Source organism: Papio anubis, chromosome 3, assembly GCF_008728515.1.
Source record: "Papio anubis isolate 15944 chromosome 3, Panubis1.0, whole genome shotgun sequence".
NCBI classification, from domain to species: Eukaryota; Metazoa; Chordata; class Mammalia; order Primates; family Cercopithecidae; genus Papio; species Papio anubis.
This window is the reverse complement of record NC_044978.1, coordinates 166,035,471-166,056,125: the sequence shown is the minus strand read 5'-3', so window position 1 is coordinate 166,056,125 and position 20,655 is coordinate 166,035,471. Positions and strand designations below refer to the sequence as shown.

Genomic DNA, 20,655 nt, shown 5'->3' with positions numbered 1-20,655 from the left:
CCTCCAAATGGAGCATGGTCCTGCTGACACCTTGATTCTAGCCTCCAAAGCTGTGACAAAGTGAATTTATCTTGTTTTAAGCCGCTTGTTTGTAATAATTTGTTATGGAAACCTTGGTAAACTAATGCAGTTACGTTCATGCAGATTAAGAGTCTTACTCTGTAGTTAGACGCACTAGGAATTATATCACAGCTCTGCCACTTCCTAGCTGGGAGACTTTGGACAGGTCAACTTACTTCTCCACACTTTAACTTCCTTAGCTATAATATGGATGGATAATAATGATCACATGTGGCTTCTGTGAGAATTTAATGAACTAAAATATACAATGTGCTTCACATTGTACCTGACACAGAGTAAGCACTCCACCCATGTTTCTTATAATCTCCACTATCATTATTTTTAATAATATCACACTGAGTGTTCTCTATATTTGAAGCACTATGATGGATGCTACAGGCAATATGAAATTTAATAAGATATTTCTTACCCTTAAATTACTTTCTTAGTCAGCTCAGGCTGCTATAAAAAGTACCATAGACTGGGTAGATTAAAAACAGACACTTATTGCTCACAGTTTTGGAGGCTCAAAGTCCCAGATCAAAACGCTGGCAGATTTGGTTCCTGGTGGAGGCCAGATTCCTGGTTTGTAAATAGCCACCTTCTCACTGCAAGCTCACATGGCTTTTTCAATGCTTGGGCATATGGAGAGATAGGGACAGAGAAGTGAGAGGAGCAAGAGGAGGGAGGGAGGGAAGAGAGGGACAGTGGGCAAGAGGGAGAGAAGAAGGAGAGAGGGAGACAAGAGGGAGAGAGGGAGATACTTGGGTCTTCTTCATGATCTCATAAGGACACTAATCCTATCATGCGAGTCACACCCTCATGATCTAATCTAAACCTAATTACCTCCCAAAGGCTCCACCTCCAAATACCATCCCATTGGTGGGTAGGGCTTCAACATATGCATTTGGGGGGTGGACACATTCAGCCCATAACAATTGTTAAACTAAAAAGAATTCGATTATCCACACCTCCACAAGGCACTACAGTGAAAACTTCAACAGGATGTTATCTATTGATCTTTTACGATAAATGTTAGATTTTCTAAAATAAAATCCACAAAATGACATTTTCTTTTCTCTAACATTCTCACTTCTGTTTTATGCAGGATGCTGCAAGGGTATATAGACACATGAGAGACCTCTTGTGTTAGAAAATGCAGGAAATATTTGGCTCTAAGACTAGTGTTACTGGCAAAGAGCAAGTTGAGACACAGCTGAATACAGCCAGTGGGGGGAAAAGAAAATGTCTGGCAGGCCAGCATCACTCAGACCAGGTTGGATCTTGATCGGTTTCTTAGGATCATTGTTCAACTCTTGCCAGACTGTGCCTTTATGGATAAAGTCAAACTAAATGTTTTAACAAGTGGTTAAAAAGCTGAATTTTCAAACCTGTTAAGTCATTGCTTCTTTCCATCCGGAAGAGACTGGGAGGCAGCTCTCCTGTCAAAGTCTGGCTGGTGAATTCCTCAGGGTCGCTCTCACAGTGCACAGAGCTATTCATCATTTTAGCGAGCATCCTTAGAGGGGAGCCCCAGTGATTTACATGCTACAGATAAATTATGATGCCTCTCATGATGTTATCATCATTTCAGCTCACGGATTTGAACACTTTCTGGGAGAGGACTTTTTTCACCCTTTCTTAAATGATGAACAACTCCCAGACAGATTATATTGTAGTTGTCAAGTAAAAAGATATACGTATGTTTTCTTAAAGATAAACAGCTCAGCCACCACCACTAGTCAGCCCAGCAACAGGAAAACATTGTCCACTGAGAGTTAACTGTTTATCCCACCTGGAAAACATCAAACTTTCCTGGTCTTTTAGTCTTATTCTATTTAATGGTCCATTTTCTCCTGTAGTTTTGCCTGGCTATTTTGTTTCCAACAGGATATAAGCTAGTTCAAGCCAAAAGCCTCCTTCTTTATTCCAATAAATTTGCAAAGTAGCACAGCTCAGATTTAACTTCATTTTACCTTGAATAGTTCCAGTCTCCCATTCTGTCCCATGCCACAAGCCAGTGGACGGAACAAAGATTTTCCTCTCTTCAAGGCTATCTTGTAAGATTCACGTGACTTCTGTGGGTGGTCCACTCTACCACAGTCTTTGGGTACTAGAACATACATTTCTAAAACAAGTATGGTAGGCCAAATAATACCTCCTTCTCAAATATGTCCATGCCCTAATCCCTGGAACCTGTGGAATGTGCTACCTGGCAAGGGGGAATTAAGATTTCAGGTAGAATTAAGTTAGCTAATCAACTGTTCTTGAGGTGAAAAGATGAGCCTGGATTATCCAGGTGGGCCCAGTATAATCACGGGAATCCTTAAAAGTGGAAGAGAGAGGCAGGACTTTCCCTCTGGAGTGATGTGATATGAGAAAGTTTCTACTGACTATTACTTGCTTTGATGATGACAGGACAGCCACAAGCCAAGGAAGGTGAGGAGCCTCTAGCAGCTGCAAAAGGCAGGAAAATGGATTTTTCCTGAGAACCTCCAGAAAGAAACGCGACCCTGTGGATGCCTTGATTGCAGCCCAGTGAGAAACACTTCATGCTACTGACCGCCAGAACAGTAAAATAATGAATGTGTGTTGTTTTAAGCCACCATGTTTGTGATAATTTGTTAAAGCAGAAATAGGAAACATAGCAGAAAAGGAAGCATAAGATTTTAATTTTCTTTCATTTTGAACAACCAGCATATCTTTGTGCTGCTATAACTAAATACCAATGACTGGGTAACACATAAAGAATGGAAATTTATTTTTTACAGTTCTGGAGGCTGAGAAGTCCAAGATCAAGGCACTGGCAGGTTCAGTTGTCTCATGAGGGCAGCTCCTCTAGAGGGAAGAAACGCTGTGTGTTCACATGGCAGGGGGTAAGTGATTGAACTGTGTGAAGCTTCCTCTATAAGGGACTTAGTCCCATTCCCAAGGGAGGAGCCCTAGCGGCCTCATTACCTCTTAAAGGCCCCATTGCTTAGTACTATCACATTGGCAATGCCTGCATTTTGGAGAAACCACACTGAAACCACAGCGAGCCCAGAGCTGGCATAGAGCAACTAGCTAATAAACGTTGGCTGAATGAACGATTTGTGTCCAACTATCCCAAGGCAAACTCCCTCTCACTGTCAAAGTCACCGATTCCTCTTCAGTGCACTGGCTTCTTAGTTCCCCTCTGTAGGGGCTTCTCACTCTCCCTTCACTTCCACAACAGTTCATGGCTACTATTCCTTGAGCTCCATTGAGCCAATCTGCTCACTTTGCCAGCTCAACCCCTGCTCTGATTTTCTTAGTTGATCCATCAGTACTTGAAAAGGAAGCAGTAAGGTCTTTCCAACTTCCCTAGCCTCATTCCTACTTTTTGCTTTATACTTGGTGTTCAAACCCTCTAAAATGCCTGGGGTTTCCAAATACATCATTTGTTTCATACAGTCATAACATGTGTGCTGTTTGGGGAAGGGAGGTTGTTTGATTTTTACGTGTGTGCTGGGAATGTTCCTGTTCTTTTGGTTCAGGTGACAAACTCATATTTGTCCTTCAAAAATTACACCATGGGCCGGGGGTGGTGGCTCACACCTGTAATCCCAGCAGTTTGGGAAGCTGAGGTGGGCGGATCACCTGAGGTCAGGAGTTTGAGACCAGCCTGGCCAACATGATGAAACCTCATCTCTACTAAAAATACAAAAATTAGCCAGACACAGTGGGGTGCACCTGTAGTCCCAGCTACTTGGGAGGCTGCGGCTGGAGAATTGCCTGAACCTGGGAGGTGGAGCTTGCAGTGAGCTGAGATTATGCTACTGCACTCCAGCCTGGGTGACAGAGTAAGACTCTGCCTCAAAAAAAAAAAAAAAAAAATTACACCATGTAGTACTCCCAGGAGAATTCTTTGATTTCCTAATGTTATTCAAATCTTCTACTTATAAGCTTCTTTACTATGTTATTGGCACACTTATTGCTCACTGTGTATGTAACTGGGCCTCCTCCTTTTCTGCCCTCATTTTAGTGTCTACAGCCTCATGTCTACAAACAATGTGTATTACAGCAGGCTTTTAATCACTGTGTCATGAGTTAACAAATAGGTCATATTTAAGAATTTTATCTTTAGAATTTTAAAGAAGGCATTTGATTTACATTACGGAGAAAAGACATAATTTTCACATTGGAGAGAGGAGACTTCTGTCATAGTGCACTGAAATATAGGAAGGCAAAAACATCTTTATTTTTTAATAGTATATATTTTTCACAAATAAAGGTATCAGTATAGTGTTAGGAAAAAAAATGTGCCTAAGTGTTTCCAGTTGTGAGGTTGGGGCTGAATTACTTAGTGTCTGGTATTCAATTCAGAGTAGATGTTTTACATGATTAAGATTTTATAGTGTGTTTTCTTTAGTACAAAGAAAAGAGGAAAAACAAAAGAATTCCTAAAGCTAGTTAATTGCATTTAATGGAATTGCTTAAAATTACTGGCTTGTAAGACAGTAGATTTTGAGGAAAACATTACTGCTCTTACTTTTTCCCCTTGCATATCTGTTAAAAATCTCTTTGAAATGAACATAGGTTGAAAGAAAGAGGTTAAGGTCAAGTTTATATAACTGAATCATCTGACTAGATGATTATTTTGGCTGTCCTCATGATTGATTTTTCTGTGTCATTCAGAATTAATCAGGAGAAAACTCAGGTAATCAGATCAGCTGAGCCAAGCCCGGTTTGATGACCATATGTGACATGGCTAAGGAGTTATTTCTTCACATGCCATGTCCACTGATCATCAACCAAAAGGGGAATCACTGGGTTTTCCTCTGGGACCTGTGATTAAGTGGATAGAGGGGAACTCAGTCTTAGTTGCATTAGAGTCTAACAGAAACAGCAACTATACACTTTGCAAATGGTCAAGATCACGGAACTTGTTTTCAGGATATTACAGGCTAATTTGAAACCAGAGTTCACGACTGCATTTTTTTCAGTGAGGTAAATATTCCTAGAGATTCTAATTATTTTGTGAGTATCTCATCATTGGAGAAGAAGGGTCCATGAATCACAAAGAAAATATTCTTGCTAATACTATTTCAAAGAAATTCTGTATGAAAAGAGTTTGCAAAGATGTAAACCTTGACAGACAAGCACTGGGTGGTCAGATTTAGCAAATAAGGACATTCAGTGAAACTCGAATTTCAGATAAACCACAAGTTTTCAAGCACAAAGCTTTCCCATGTAGTGCATGAGATATACTTTCGCTGAAAAACGTGTGGTTTATCTGCTATTTAAATTTAGCTGGACATCTCCATGTTATCTGACAAACTTCACAGGTAACCCTCGGGGATATACTATCTTTAATGTCTTCAAACAACTGCAATTTTAGCAGCGAGTATGTGAAACCAACTAAATGTTCTTTTAATGACCATCTTTAATTATTTGATTAGAGGAGTTATAATTTAAAGATGATGAATATGGGTGAAAGCTCAAATGTGTTTACTGAAAAAGTTAGTATAGTTTGGAAAGAAGATGACACTAAGTAATGACTCTGGGAATTGTGCCGGAAAAATTTGTAACAGTTGCATAGTACTTTGTATTCCACTTGATGTATTAGATGGGATTACTGCCATACACTGAGAAGAAAAATATACCTTGTGGATATTTTGGTGGCTAAGATGATAGAACGAACTTGTTCAAGGAAATGTGGGAGTAGAAGAGGAAGCTTAGGGTTGGAGTTCATCAGAATAGCAATTATCCAAGCGGGTCAATTTTTTTAGGAAAATATATTTTGATAATTGAAGTCCAGGAGGAGACCACCTGACTAATCCACAATGACCTTCAAAATGTAAATACCCAAGTGATTTATGTCATTTTTAAACTCTGTGTCTCCAGTTAATGGCTATTCTTTGGATTATTTGGGAGAAAAACAGCTGGTTCTTATAATTATTAGGGGATTTGGATCAATAGAAAGAAGACGCTCTGTTCTTTTAAACATTTCTTATGCAACATCATATACAACCCACTGCCTGCCCTCACCCCTCCCCTGGCCCTCTGGCTATCATATCACTCTCCGACTTTTAATCACAGACTCTGTCTATGTAACTCTACAAAAGTCCAGCCAAAGAGCCAAATATTTAGCCAGTCCTCTGGATATTCTGTTCTCAGCATTTCAAATATCATTTTGTTGAAAAACATCTGGGTCTTTGGCCATGACAAAATGAGTTGTATCTTTCTTCATCAAGGATACTTGGCCTCATATAGCCAGAGAAATAAATTAACAGGACCAAAAGATGCCTAAAAGTATCATCTGAGGAATCTCTTGTTTCTAAACAGTTAACATGTAAATCAGGGTTTCTCAATAGCAATAGCGGCACTGTTGACATTTTCGACCAGATGATTCCTGGTCATGGGGGGCTGTTCTGCACATGGTTGGATATTTTGCAGCATCCCTGCAAAATAGATGCCATGAAGGATCTTTGCCTCCCAGTCGTGACAATGAAAATGGTCTCCAGACATTGCCCAATACCCTCTGGGGAGAACAGTTGAGAACCACTAACCTAAAGTATTCAGTTTCGATAGTCTTATCCTGTGCCAACCAGCCTAGAAGGTAACTATTGAAGCTGAGTTTAGTTTAGAGAGAGTAACAGAGTGCCAAGAATGGACATGGGATAGGACAGCAGAGAGCAGAAGCATAAAGCCGTAGAAATAGCCATAGCCAGCCGGGTGCTGTGGCTCACGCCTACAATCCCAGCACTTTGGGAGGCCGAGGCGGGTGGATCACGAGGTCAAGAGATTGAGACCATTCTGGCCAACATGGTGAAACCCCGTCTCTACTAAAAGTACAAAAATTAGCTGGGTGTGGTGGCACGTGCCTGTAGTCCCAGCTACTTGAGAGGCTGAGGCAGGAGAATTGCTTGAACCCGGGAGGTGGAGGTTGCAGTGAGCCAAGATTGTGCCACTGCACTCCAGCCTGGCCACAGAGCGAGACTCCGTCTAAAAAAAAAGAGAAAAAACCATAGCCATTTCTTTCATGTGTTCATTCTACACCCATTCATTCATTCATTTGTTCTTTTGACAGATACATATTGAAGGCATACCTAATAGAAGAAACTGTTCTGAAGTCTGGTTATTCAGCAAGAAAGAAAACACAAATTTTATGTTCTCATGGAGCTTATATTCAAACGGAGTGTGGGGGACTTGAATAAGAAGGCATCTAACGTACCTGGTGTTCACAGATGCTAAGATGAGAAGCAGTGAGAGAAAAAGAGAAAGATTCATGAGAGAGGGTATTCCTCAGGGTCTGGTTAGGAAAACACCCAGCAATTTCAAGAGTAGAATGTTACAGAGGGAATGGATTGACAAGGTATAGGAGGAACACAAAGGCTACAAAAGTGAAAAGAGAATGCAGAGATAACACAGAGATAGTAGCTTCAGAAAGTTGCTGCGACTCCCTTCCAGGGCTGGGGGTACAAAGGCAACAGGATCAAGTTGTTAGAGCCTTGAACTTAGTAAAGATTCCGGTGGCGCTGGGATCCAGACCACTGAGGAGGTGGAGATGGCCCTGCCTGCCATTGTGTGTGGCTGTGGAACTGAGGTTAGAAGTCCTGGAGCAGCTGGGTGGCTGACCGAGTGGAGATGGTATCTCTGAGGAACATGCTAAGGCTGCTGCAGAAAGTTTGGAACAAATCTGTTCACTGTAACCACCTGCTGAGCTGGCCTGACACCAACAGGACCAGCAAGCCAACAAAAGAGAAGAAAATTTTCTCAGCAGCTCACCTGCTTTCCAGTCTGCTGCCAGCACCCTCTTGGCAGAGTTTATTAGGGAGCCAGCGGCATAGGGGAGATGCTGTCTACAGAGACCCAGCGCCAGCATTACAAAGTAGAGTGTGAAAGGGAGGGTTGAGGCTGAGAAACAGAGCTTCATAACCAGCGCAGGGAGGCTGCTCTTATACAGCAGGCCCTTCAAGCCTACCCCACCCTGATTCGGAGAACGTCTGGGTCATTTTGCTCTGTGCATGAAAATGCTTCAGGAGAATCGTCCCCCACAGTGTGAACTCCTTCTGTGAACCTTTGGTATAATGCTTATAATGCTTGTAGCATTAGTGACTTTTTCAGCTTGGGTAATTCTAATTACTAGTGTGTGTGTGTGTGTGTATGTGTGTGTGTGTGTGTGTGCATACTTGTTCCACATTCAATCTGATTTTAATAAATATTAACTAGGTGCCCGCTAAGTGCAGAGCTCTGCATCAGATGCTACATGAGACCCAAAAGAATTAAACCTTGTCCCTAAAGTACTCAGAATATCGATTCCTGTGTGTGCCAGCTGGCACATATCACTATTTTAAAAAGGTCTTTTTTTTTTTTTTAATTTATTGAGGTCTTTTGAATCCTATTCATCTCTGTTTTTAAAGATATTAGCGATGCACATCTCCTCCTACCCCACTTTAGTCCCCAGCTTTATCTCTTTTATGAACGGTATTAAATAGAGTTCCTCCCAGAAGCAATCCTTTGGTAGAAATTGTATAAAGAGAGAAATTAACTCTTTCAGACTCCCCGGGTGCTATTGCTAAATGTTCTATAAAACTCTTTCCTAATTACTACCTGGAGAGAGACTTGGCATCTGGAAAATAGCATCCAATACGTATGCATTTATTTTCCTCCTTGTTATGTCATGGAGGGACATGAGTGCAACACACTGAAAATAAAGAAGACTAAGGGATGCTTGTTCATAAATAAGAATAAGATAAGGGGATAGGCTGGGGCATTTTAGTCTCCCAACACACTTTGAAGGTTTGGCTTCTTAGATAGCCTGAGCATGGATTCCTGCCTTCTACTCCTGTAGAAGGGGAAGGGGGTGGAGCCTGCTGTGACACTAACTTTGGTTGTTAATGGTGGCCTTCTTTAGCCTGTCTCCAAGAACACTGATACTGCTACAAGTCATGTGCTGTTAACCAAGCATTTTGCCCCTTTCCTTTTGAAGTGGCACTCTGTTAAATATTAATATTTTCTTCCCTTGTTGCTTAAAAATGTTTTCAAGGCCTATGAATACTTTGGGCAACATTGGTGGTTTTTCATGCTTCCTCCTCTAGGTTTTTAGGGAGAAATGCCTACCCTGTTCTTTGAATTGCTTCATTATTGTTATTCTCGAAATCTTTTCCACATACTAAAGATCCTAAGAATTTTAAGCTCAGACTTTTGCCTCTGTAAATACATTTTTTTAAATAGTAGCATAATATTACCCATGGATCACAGGATTCCTAACCATAGCTCTACTTGGCAGTCAGTCCATCCCCAAAAGACCATCATGGACCACACACCGAATGTTCTACATAGGTTGGGAAAAATCTAATGTTAAATATAATACAAAGAGACAACCAGTGATAAAGTTTAAATCCTGAGTCTCCAAGCACATTTTCTTTGAGGGATTCCTTTTTCTTTAGTTTGAGGTAAAAGACTCCAGCAGGAAGGCTCTCTCTTGACATCCAGAAGCCGTACTCGTAGTGCTCTTGGGTGTAGGTGTCATGAAAATGCAAACTGTCTCTTACACGTGGTCAAAAACAATGTTTCAAAGCAGCCCAGCAGATGTATTAGGCTACAGTCATTCTCCTCTGCTTAGCATTTGGTCAAGATAAGCATTTCCGGTCAATGCTGATTGCATTTAGCCTGACCATGTTTTTGTACGTTTCAATGCTGATGCTATTTTCTCCTTTTAATCGTACAAATATATAACAATAAAGAAAAGAATTTTGCTAGCAGTTGAATTACAAAATGTGTTCAACACTCCATTAATAAAATCTCTATCTTGTTCAACATCTCCAGTAAATAGCCTTTATATATTTCCTCTCTTCAATTTGCCAGCTGACAATAGGAAACATTAGCTGGAGTTGAATGTGGGAAAGCAAAGTAAAAGAGATAGTTATCCACTGCCATCTAGTGGCTAAAACCTAAACTTCGACCAAAGTTTTTGGATCCTTCTAACATGATAGAGAAATAAATATTGGTACATATTTGCACATTTTAAAAGTCTTAATTCTTTTAAATTTTTGAATAAAAATCTGAACAGATAACAAACACATTAAATTAAGTTAATTTTAACTCCATTACTCATATCTCAACAATAAGACAGGCAAGATAGTCATGTGGAACAAAAAATGAAAGCAAGAACTGACAAGAATTGGGTTATCTTCCCAAGGAAGACAGCTAATCAGGAAGGTTTTACCCTAGCTTAGACCCTAATCTGAAAATGATAGATATCACTGATGGAGCCAATTTGTTAATTTACCTTTGTTTCACTCTTCGGAGCTATCTTATTCCCAGCATTAATCTCTTTCTTTAAACCAATGTGGGAACCAAAAACCAAAGTCAGCCAATGCCTCTTAGAAGCAAACAAGTATTTTAGAGATTCTAGCATTGAAAGTTAAGAGTTTGGGAACACAGATTAACCTTTTTACAGACTTTTGATATTGTTATTCCAGGCTGCCCTACTGGACAACTAGAATTTACTCCAAATACGGAGAAATCAAGTGTACTATTCTCTAGAGAAACAGAATCAATAATGTGTGTGTGTGTGTGTGTGTGCGCGCGCGTGTGTGTAGAGATATTTAAGGAATTGGCTCATGTGTTTATGGAGGGTGCCATGTCCAAAATTTGCAGAGCAGAACCCCAGAGCCAATGCTGTGGTTCAAATCTGAAGGCTGTCAGCTGTAGATTTCCCTCTTGCCTCAGGGAAGGTCATTCTTTTGTTCTATCCAGGCCTTCAACTGACTGGGTGAAGACTACCCACCTTATGGAGGGCAATCTGTTTTACTCAAAGTCTACTGATGTCAATGTAAGTCCCACACCAAAACAGCCTCACAAAAACATCCAGAATAATGATTAACCAAGTATCTACGCACCATGGCCCAGCCAAGTTGACAAATAAAATCAAACATCACACCAGGTGAAATGTACAGAGTGAGAAATGAAAGATATGGGATAATTTGTGAAAAGTTTCAAAATGTGCTTATCATTCACCGGAATAAAATGATTGCTTTATGTCAGAGGTTCTAAACAGCACCTGTCTTTTTACCACTGACACTTCAAACACCATTAGAGGTACTTGATCATTTGACCCAAGTGGTACAGCAGCTTGGATAGCAGTCTGGAACTGTTGCAAGTGGCACAGCAGCTTGGACAGCAGTCTGGAACTGTTGCAGAGCCTTCTCTTTTCAAAACTAGTAGCTTTTAGGGTCTCTTGGTAAATGGGCTACAATAATGCACCCAAGTGTCAAACATGTTTTCTCCAACATCCAAAGAGGCCCACTAGGTGTTGTATCTCTTTTTTTGGTCGTAAGAGAGGTCAGATGCAACGTGTCTTCACCTATGTCAACATGCCCCACACCACTGGATCCCTAGAAATTGTACTGCGGTGGAGGTACTTCAATTTTGGTCAGATTTATTTTCCACATTCTGATATGTAAATATGTTCCCAGTAGATATAGAGTAGTTGTTACTTCTTGCTCATTAGGTCCAATCATCCAAATATCATCAGTGCAAACAGCCAGTGTAATTTTTTATGGAAGGAAAAGGCTAAGTTCCCATCAATTAAATTATGATGTATGGCAGGAGAGCCGATATACCCCTGAAGTGGGACAGTAAAAGTGTATTGCTGGCTTTGTCAGATGAAAGCAAACTGCTTCACCTAGTCTTTACTAATGGGTATTGGGCATAAAATCATTGGCCAGATCAATAGTTGCATACTAGGTACCAGGGAATGTGTTAATTTCCCCAAGCAATGAAACCTCACCTGGTATGGTAGCTGTGACTGAAGTCACCACCTGGTTTAGCTTTATGAAAATCCACTGTGCTTCTCCCAGTTTTATCAGTTTTCTATACTGGTCAAATAGGTGACTTGAGTGGAAATGTGATGGCAGTTATCACTTCCATATAATTTAAGTGCTTGTTGGTGGCATTCATCACTGATATCGTTCTCGGCATGTGATGCTGTTTTTGGTCTATTATTTTCCTAGGTAAAGGTTGTTTTAGTGGTTTTCCCCTGGCCTTTTCTACTACTTTTGTTGCTCTCACTTCACAGGCCAGGGAATGAATGTGAGAATTCTGCCAGTTTCTGAGAATGTCTGTTTAAATTATGCATCCCAGAAATGGGGAAATAATCACAGCATGGCTTCAGGGACTCACTGGAGCCACTGTGGGATAGACCTGAGCTACAACTCCATTGATCACCTGACCTTCAAAGCCCCTATGCCAACTGGTAGATCACAGTGACATTTTGGTCTCCTGGACCTAGTGCCAATGTTTGCCAACTCCTATACTAAAAAAATACAGTGTATTCATGTTTGAGCCTTTAAATTATGATTCCTTGTTGTTTGAAGGCTAACATAAGATTATATCCATTTATGCCTTCTTTTTTATAAACTGTGGTTTGACAGTCATCTATCTTGCCCCATGACTTTCTCTGACCAGTATGGCATTAGTAAACATGGCAAAAGAAAAGCTTGTGAAGAGCTTTAAGACATTGGTGCTTATCCTCTTGGAATGTTCCTTCTTGGAAGGAGGCTGGACTACCCTCAGATCACCATGCTGTGAGGAAACCCAAGCTCATCATGTGAAGCATGGAAGGGCAACAAGACAACTAGCTTTGAGCTAGATGCAGCCAAGTGAAAATCCCTAGCCAACACTGTGTGAAAAGAAACCACATAGCAAGCTTAGCCCTAATTCCTGACCCATGGATCATGAAAAGTAATAAATCGCCATTGTTTTAAGCCACTACGTTCTAGGGTGGTTTACTGTATGTAACAAGTAGATGAAACACGTTTTCCTTAAAGTTTTCCATATTAGTTTTCTAATCATTAGTTTTTCAGCTGCTGTCTTAATTTTTCTTATCAATTAATTACAGATTGTGGGCAAATTGTGGATACTTTCTGGGCTTCATTTGTCTGAACTTTAAAATAAGGGATCTCTGCTATTTGGCCCCTGAGTATATCTTTCAACTCTAAAAGATGAAGTATGGAAGGTAAATATTATTTTTTAATACACATTGTTTTAGAACATATCAAGTAATTTATTTGGATGATATGTTTTCTTTATTTTTCCCTTTCTGATAACTGGCTTTGAGAAACCAAACAATTAACTTTATAAATTTTCAAATAGTTACATTACAGGCTTTCTGTAATTAGGACTTACAACGGCATACTCGGTTATGAGAGAATTCCTTTTTATCATATAGGATAGGATGAGATAAGAAATACTCAAATGGAAAATATCTCTGATCAACCTTCTCTCGAGTATTTTAATTCTTAAGCTACACAGTAAGGTGCTTTAAAACCCCACCATAAAAAACTAATTAAAATTCTTCTATCTGAATTACAAAACTTCATGTTTGTGTTAAGAATGGAAACAATGCAGAGATATATAAGGAATAAAATTAATCTTTCCCCTGCTGTCTATTAATTACACTCTTCAGAAGAAAGTACTATGTTAAGCATTTCTCTAGACTCACAGGTAGCAGTAGATAGGTTAGACAGATTCATATGTAGACAAATGGGGATGGATAGAGGCAGACACATGGATAGGTCAGTAAATAGATATGTCTATATTTGTATGTTTATATATAAAAATATATATCCATTTTAGTTTCGTTTTAATTTCATTTACAAATAGAAGTCCAATCCATACGCATCACTCTACAATTTCCTTTTTTTCTCTCTTAAAATAGATCATGGACACCAATGAAACCAATACATTCACCTCTTATTTATTCTTTTTAATAGATGTGTAATGCTCAATAATTATCCAATTATTCTCCCACTGATGGACATAAAAGTTATGTCCTTTATTGCTGTCTTAGTCAGCTCAGGCTGCCATACCAAAATAGCATTGACTGGGTGGCCTACACACCAGAAATTCATATTCTCACAGTTCTGGAGACTGGAAGTCTAAGATCAGGGTGCTAGCATGACCAAATCTTGGTAAGGGTGTCTCTTCCTGGCTTACAGAAGGCTGCCTTCCTGTTGTGTCCTCACTTAGCAGAGAGAGAGAGAGAACAAGAGAGCTCACACACACAAACTCTAGTATCTTTTTATATAAAAGCACTAATCCCATCATGGGAGCCTCACCCTCATAACCTAATGTCAACATAATTATCTCCTAAGATCCCATCTTCAAATAACAACACATGAAAAAGTTTCATTGCACAACAATGTGAAAATATTTAATACTACTGGGCTGTGTACTTCAAAATGGATCTCATTCGGTAAATTTTATGTTATGTGTTTATGTTTTCTTACCATAATTAAAAAAAAGAAAAAGTATACATTTCAAGCTTGCCTTTATGGAAGATTCTCTTCTCTAGAATTGAACCTACGGATTGAGTTAGGTTGAACTTACCGGAAAATAAACGACCGAAAGGTAGTTAACTTATTTCTATCACATAACAAGAAGTCAGGAAGAGAAGTGCAGTTTAGAAGTGGTTTGACAGTGACATGAAGTCCAAGTGCCCCAGGTTCCTCTTGCCTTCTTGTTTCATAGTCATTAGCATATGGGTTTTGTATTTTTTGTCCACATTTACTCTTGCATTCCAAAAAGGATAAAGAATGAAGCCACAAGAAAGTATAGCACTTGCATTAAAAAAAAGCACTTTTTCATAACTCTGCAGCATATAATCCTTTGTGATCATGTGGCCAGACCTGTGTTACACTAACGACAATGGGAAGTATGTTTTTTATTTTTACTTTTAATATGTATGTATATATTTTATTGTGTTTTATAGCGAAGTCACTGCCCTGAAGAAATTGGGTTTCTGTTAGTAAGGAAGAAAAGGAGAACATATATAGGCAACTGGCTATATTTGCATATTGCTCGAATTAAAAATGTTTATTTCAAAGACTCAGATGATTATCAGAGAATTAGCCTCACATAAGCTCCATAATAATCCATTTTTCTTGTTTTTCCTCTACTCTTTTATGCTACTCCATGCTCTTCCTTATTCTGTAGGATCACTTTCTCTACCTTAACAGCAAGCACTTGGCACAAAGCCCTATTGACAGGAGCTCACACAAACTGACACTCATTATGTTCTTACGAGACACGATCTATGTCTCTTGGTTCAAATTATTCAAATAAAAATCTGACTGGGTTGCCTGGGAATTAATTGTGTGCCCAATTCTGGCCCCATCAGCTCACTGAATATCCACTTCTGACACCTCTTGCAGTTAGACTGGGGCTTGTGACTAGCTCTGGTCAATGTCTGGGAGGTGGAAGTGATTTTGTGTCTCTCCTGGGCCAAGACAGTAGAGCTGGCGTGTCCCCTTCATTCTGCTGTTGACCTGCTGTCCTATCCTTGGTAAGGCCACTTTTTTCCCACACATCGAGCTACAGAATGAAAGGTGGCTATCTGACTTGCATGATACAATATGTAAGTGAAAAACTTTTATTTTCTTAAGCCACTGAGATTCGGGGATTGTTATGCGTCATATTGTGCCCACCCCAAAATTCATGTTTAAAACCTAACCTCCAGTATGTCAGAATCTGACCTTATTTGGAAACAGGCTCATTGCAGACGTAATAAGGATGAGATAACACTGGAGTAGGATGGACCTCTAATCCAATATGACTGCTGTCCTTATAAAAGGGGGAAATTTGGACACAGGCACACACATAGTGAGAATATCATGTGAACATGAAGTCAATCATCTACAAGTCAAGGAGACAGCCTGGAACAGATCCTTTCTCCACAGCCCTCAAAAGAAACCAACCAACATCTTGATTTCAGAATTCTAGCCTCCTGAACTCTGAGGAAATAGCATTTTGTTGTTTTAGCCACATAGTATGTTGTATTTTGTTACGGCAACCCTAGCAAACTAATATGGGGTAATTTGCTCCTGTAGCATAGAGTATTACAATTCTATTACAATTACATTTCTCTTGCTATTATGTCTGTTCTATTATAATTTGCTTGCCTTATGGTTTACTCTTCCTTACTGTTTCTTTGTAAGTTTACCCTAGTATACATTTTTCAATGTAGCATAAGCCTAGGAAAGTAAAGATAATAAAATATTGTTCACAATTAGGTGAAAGCTCTCAAGAAAAAACAAACTGAGTAGAGTCTTTGGGTCTGTTCATAATCAAGGAAAGTGAGAAAAATATTTGGAAGCTCTAAAAATATGGAAAAGGCTTGTCAACTAGAAGTTTCACTGTCACACCATTCATTGGATGTTTTAAAAATGTCTTCCTCCTTGAGATGATCAGTTTACAGAGTAGAGTGAAGAACTGTTTATTCTCCTCTCTGGAGAATATTGGACTGGCTGCCATTATCTGGACACAAGTTGGATGAGAGAGTTAACAATGGCTGCACTCAGTTTTGGGAGGCACATGGTCTCCAATTCCTCCATTTGCAGTAGAGTAGCCACACCGTCAGTTGTGCCTCATGTCACAGATCCTCTATTTTACCCTCCATGGAGAATACATTCATAGATTCCTTCCCGAGCATGAGAGAAGTCAGTCAGAAGTGGTTCAAAAGGGGAGTAGAAGGATCTATGTTTCTAACTTTTCTAAGTGTTTTCACCTTAGTCCTCCTCATGTGAGCTGCACCTGTTTGCCACTAAGACCTTCAGGTTACTAGCCCTTCAAGTTTCAGGGCTGTAAAATGAGCTTTTTCTTAACTTTCTTCACTGAGGTTTGATGGTTGGCTTTCTGAGATCTGCTAAGGCAGTTGTCAAGGTTCTGATAATGAGGTTTGAGGATTGGCTTTCTGAGACCTCCTAAGCCAGCTGTCAAGGTTCTGATAACTAAATTGCGTTGTTGCTGTTGTCTCTTCCTCTGCTCTCCCCATCCTTGTGGGGTTATGTATTTTTTTTAAAAAAATCTATTTACTGTAGTTCTGGGGGTGTTTCAGCAGGTCAAAATTAGATGGTTATTTTTAGTTCTCCAACCAAACTCTTTACCTGAAAACTCTGACTTACTCTTTATGGCCTAGTTCAAAAGAAACATCTTTGTAGCTTCCCATGATTGTTATTCTCACGACTCTTAAAATAGAATTAGTTGCTCCTTTAACTGGTGCTCTAGTTTGAAGGCTCCGAAAAACTCCTGTTGAAATGTAACTGTCATCATGATGGTATTAAGAAGTGGGGCCTTTTAGAGGTTATGAGGCCCTAAGGGCTCTGCCCTTATGAATGGATTCATGTGACAGTTGCAGGAGTGGGTTCCTGACAAAAGGATGAGCATGGTCTAATTTTCTCTCTGTGTCTCTCATGCTCACTTGTCCTTCCATCACATTATGATGGAGCAAGAAGGACCTCATCCAATGCAGCCCTTCGATCTTGGACTTCCAGGCCTCCAGAACAGTGGTCCAAATATACTTTTCATTATAAATTACCCAGTCTATGGGTATTCTCTTATAGCAGCAGAAAATAAACTAAGACGAGTAGGTTACCAGTTATTTTATATACGCGTCTATTGAAGCGCTAGTCTCATTGAATTATATAAGTATTTGTAACAGATTAATTTCTCATTAGCTCCCTACGGACAAGAACATCTTTTAATTTACCTTGGTATGCCCAGATGGTTTGTACTGGTTTCTTGACTAGAAAGAGTTATATTATTTAAAAACAAATGCAAGTCGTCTTTATAAAATTTCTTATTCTAAAAAAAAAAAAAACTACTCGTTTATCTATCATGTTATTTGATCACTAACTAATTACTCAAATATCAAAATCTGAAATAGAATTAAATTTTAGAAAAATTTGATTACTGTTAATTTTTAAATTAAGAACTGTTTAAAGTTCCATATACTATATTTTTTAATAACACCAACCCTGTGCATAAACCACATATCAAGGAAGATAATATTTTGAGTGATTCCTTTGGTTTTTAAAAATAAACTTTTTTTTTTTTTTTTTTTTTTTTTTGAGACTGAGTCCTGCTCTGTCACCAGGCTGGAGTGAAATGGTGCAATCTTGGCTCACTGCAACCTCTGACTCCCTGATTGAAGTGATGCTCCTGCCTCAGCCTCCTGAGTAGCTGGGATTACAGGCACGCACCACCATGCCCAGCTTATTTTTGTATTTTTTTTAGTAGAGACAAGGTTTCACCATGTTGGCCAGGATGGTCTCGATCTCCTGACCTTGTGATCTGCCTGCCTCAGCCTCCCAAAGTGCTGGGATCACAGGCATAAGCCACTGCGTCCAGCTCCCTAAATATAAACTCTTTAACAAAACATGTATACATACAGAAAAGTCCCCAAATCATATATATTCATCTGTTGTAGTTTTACAATGTAGACACATTCATGTAACCAACATCCAGATTCTCAGAAGCCCCTTAATGCCCCTTCCTAGGCACAAACTCCACTGAAGATTTGCTCTGATTTTAACCATCAAACTATTTGCTTTAGTGAAATCATTACTTCTACTTCTCCACTTAACACAGGAAGAGAGAAAGCCATCATTAGTCCAATGTCTTTGTGTAAGCAGAAAAACAGTCCCTCAAAGGTGTCAGCACCCTAGTCCACAGCTATATGTTACTTTGTATGGCAAAAAGGAGTTTGCAAATGCAATTAATTCTGAAGTCTTTGAAATGGAAAGACCATCCTGGATTATCCAGATGGGCCTAATCTAATGACATGAGTCTTTAGAAGTGAATGAGGAATATAGTGTCCTCTGGAATTTGAGAAAGGCCTTCAGCTTATAGCTAACAAGAAGGGGGAATCACAGAGTCACAAGCAGGTGAAACTGAATTCTGCCAACAACTTGAACCAGCCTCTTTGAGCTCCTAGATAGAAATGCAGTGCTACCAACACCTTGGTTTTAGCCCTATGGACCCAAGTTGGACTCCAGAACTGTAAAATAATATATTTGCATTGTATTAAGCCATTAAATATGCTAATTTGTTACAGCAGTCATAGAAAATGAACACAACATGGTCCCAGGACATTATTTCAATTTGCTCCACAGAAAGGCCAAAACTGCCTTCTGCTCAACCAGCTTCAAGAAATGATCCCATAGTTAAGACAGCAATGCTTTTATTGTCTTTCCCAGTGAAACTATGAATTAGCTAATCCAACACTCATTTACGGGGTACTTAACTGTGCACTTTGAATATAGAGTCTGCTTTGAAGAAGAAATAGCAAAAATTATTCTTTGTTTTTCCTGGATAATACAGTTCCTATATAATATTCTCACTCAAAAGCCTGTTATATTTCAAGCTGAACAGTTTTTTCATTATCTAAAATCTGTTTCAACAAAGGGCTCACTTTTGCAAAGTTTAGAGTTTTTAATAATCCTTATTGTTATGTTGAATTTACATATATTACTCTGAATCAAACCTGCAATGATTTCTTATATTTATATTCTTATAAATTTTGCTTTTTTAACAATATTTTAAAGATTTCCTTTGACAAATCCACACCCCCGGTTTAGAATAATGAAACTTTTAGTGTGTCTTTTATGTATAAACTATTTGAGGTGTTTTCTCAAACATTTCTGGGTAATGGCAAAGATTTGCTCCTCATGTGAGTAGGAAGAATGCTAGGAAAAAAAAAAAACAAAAAAAAGCAGCGGCTCCAGATGTCCAATTACTCAATACTACAGTGAGAGTTGTTCTTTTTATGACTCCCACAATATGGGAAGAATTAATGAAACAAAAAGGGAATCTCAGCACCCCCCATAGGATTAATTATACACATTATACACATATAATTTCAGAATGTTCTCTATATAAACATGTTTCAGCAATTGTTTCAGCAATTGACTCTCAGATTGCATAGAAGTCTGCTTAAGGCTCACGCCTGTAATCCCAGCACTTTGGGAGGCCGAGGCTGGTGGATCACGAGGTCAGGAGATCGAGACCATCCTTGCTAACACAGTGAAAACCCATTTCTACTAAAAACACAAAAAATTAGCCAGGTGTGGTGGCGGGCGCCTATAGTCCCAGCTACTGGGGAGGCTGAGGCAGGAGAATGGCGTGAACCCAGGAGATGGAGCTTGCAGTGAGCTGAGATTGTGCCACTGCATGAAAGCCTGGGTGACAGAGTGAGACTCTGTTTCAAAAAACAAACAAACAAACAAATAGAAAAACAAGATCATATGTTCAAAGTCTGACATGCTTGTCAACTAATTGATGTTTTACTTGAAAGAAATTATTTCTAGGTTTAATGTAACTTTTCAACAGAATACAATCATAACCTACATTATGGAATGGATTAAAAGTCCCTGAAAAATTTTCCAGACTTGTATTAGTTTGCTAGGACTTCTCTAATAAAGTACCACAAACTGGGTGGGCTTAAACAATAAAAATGTATTGTCTTACGATTCTGGAGACCAGAAGTCTGATATGAAGGTGTTGGCAGGCTTGGTTCCTTTTGAGGATGAGAAATCTGTTCCATGTCACTCTGTTAGTGTCTGGTGGCTTTTGGCAATATTTGGTGTTCCTTGGCTTCTGCTGTATCACCCGGTCTCACATGGTGTTAGCTGCACACAGCCTCCTCCCCGTGTGCCTAAATGCATCCACATTTTCCTTTTTTATAAAGACACAAGTTATATTGAATAGGGATCCCACCCTACTCCAATATCAATTACCTCATCTTAGCTTAACTAATTACATCAATTATGACCCTATTTCCAACTTAAC

General features: G+C 39.3%; 1 long non-coding RNA gene across 1 annotated transcript in view; it reads right to left on the bottom strand.

Moving 5' to 3' along the window:
* Positions 1 to 20,655, bottom strand: part of LOC116274099 — an 89,654-nt gene that overhangs the window by 64,707 nt on the left and 4,292 nt on the right. Inside the window, exon 2 of the long non-coding RNA XR_004182580.1 lies at positions 20,335 to 20,541. This is a non-coding gene — a long non-coding RNA (uncharacterized LOC116274099). The remainder of the gene's footprint in view (positions 1 to 20,334; positions 20,542 to 20,655) is intronic.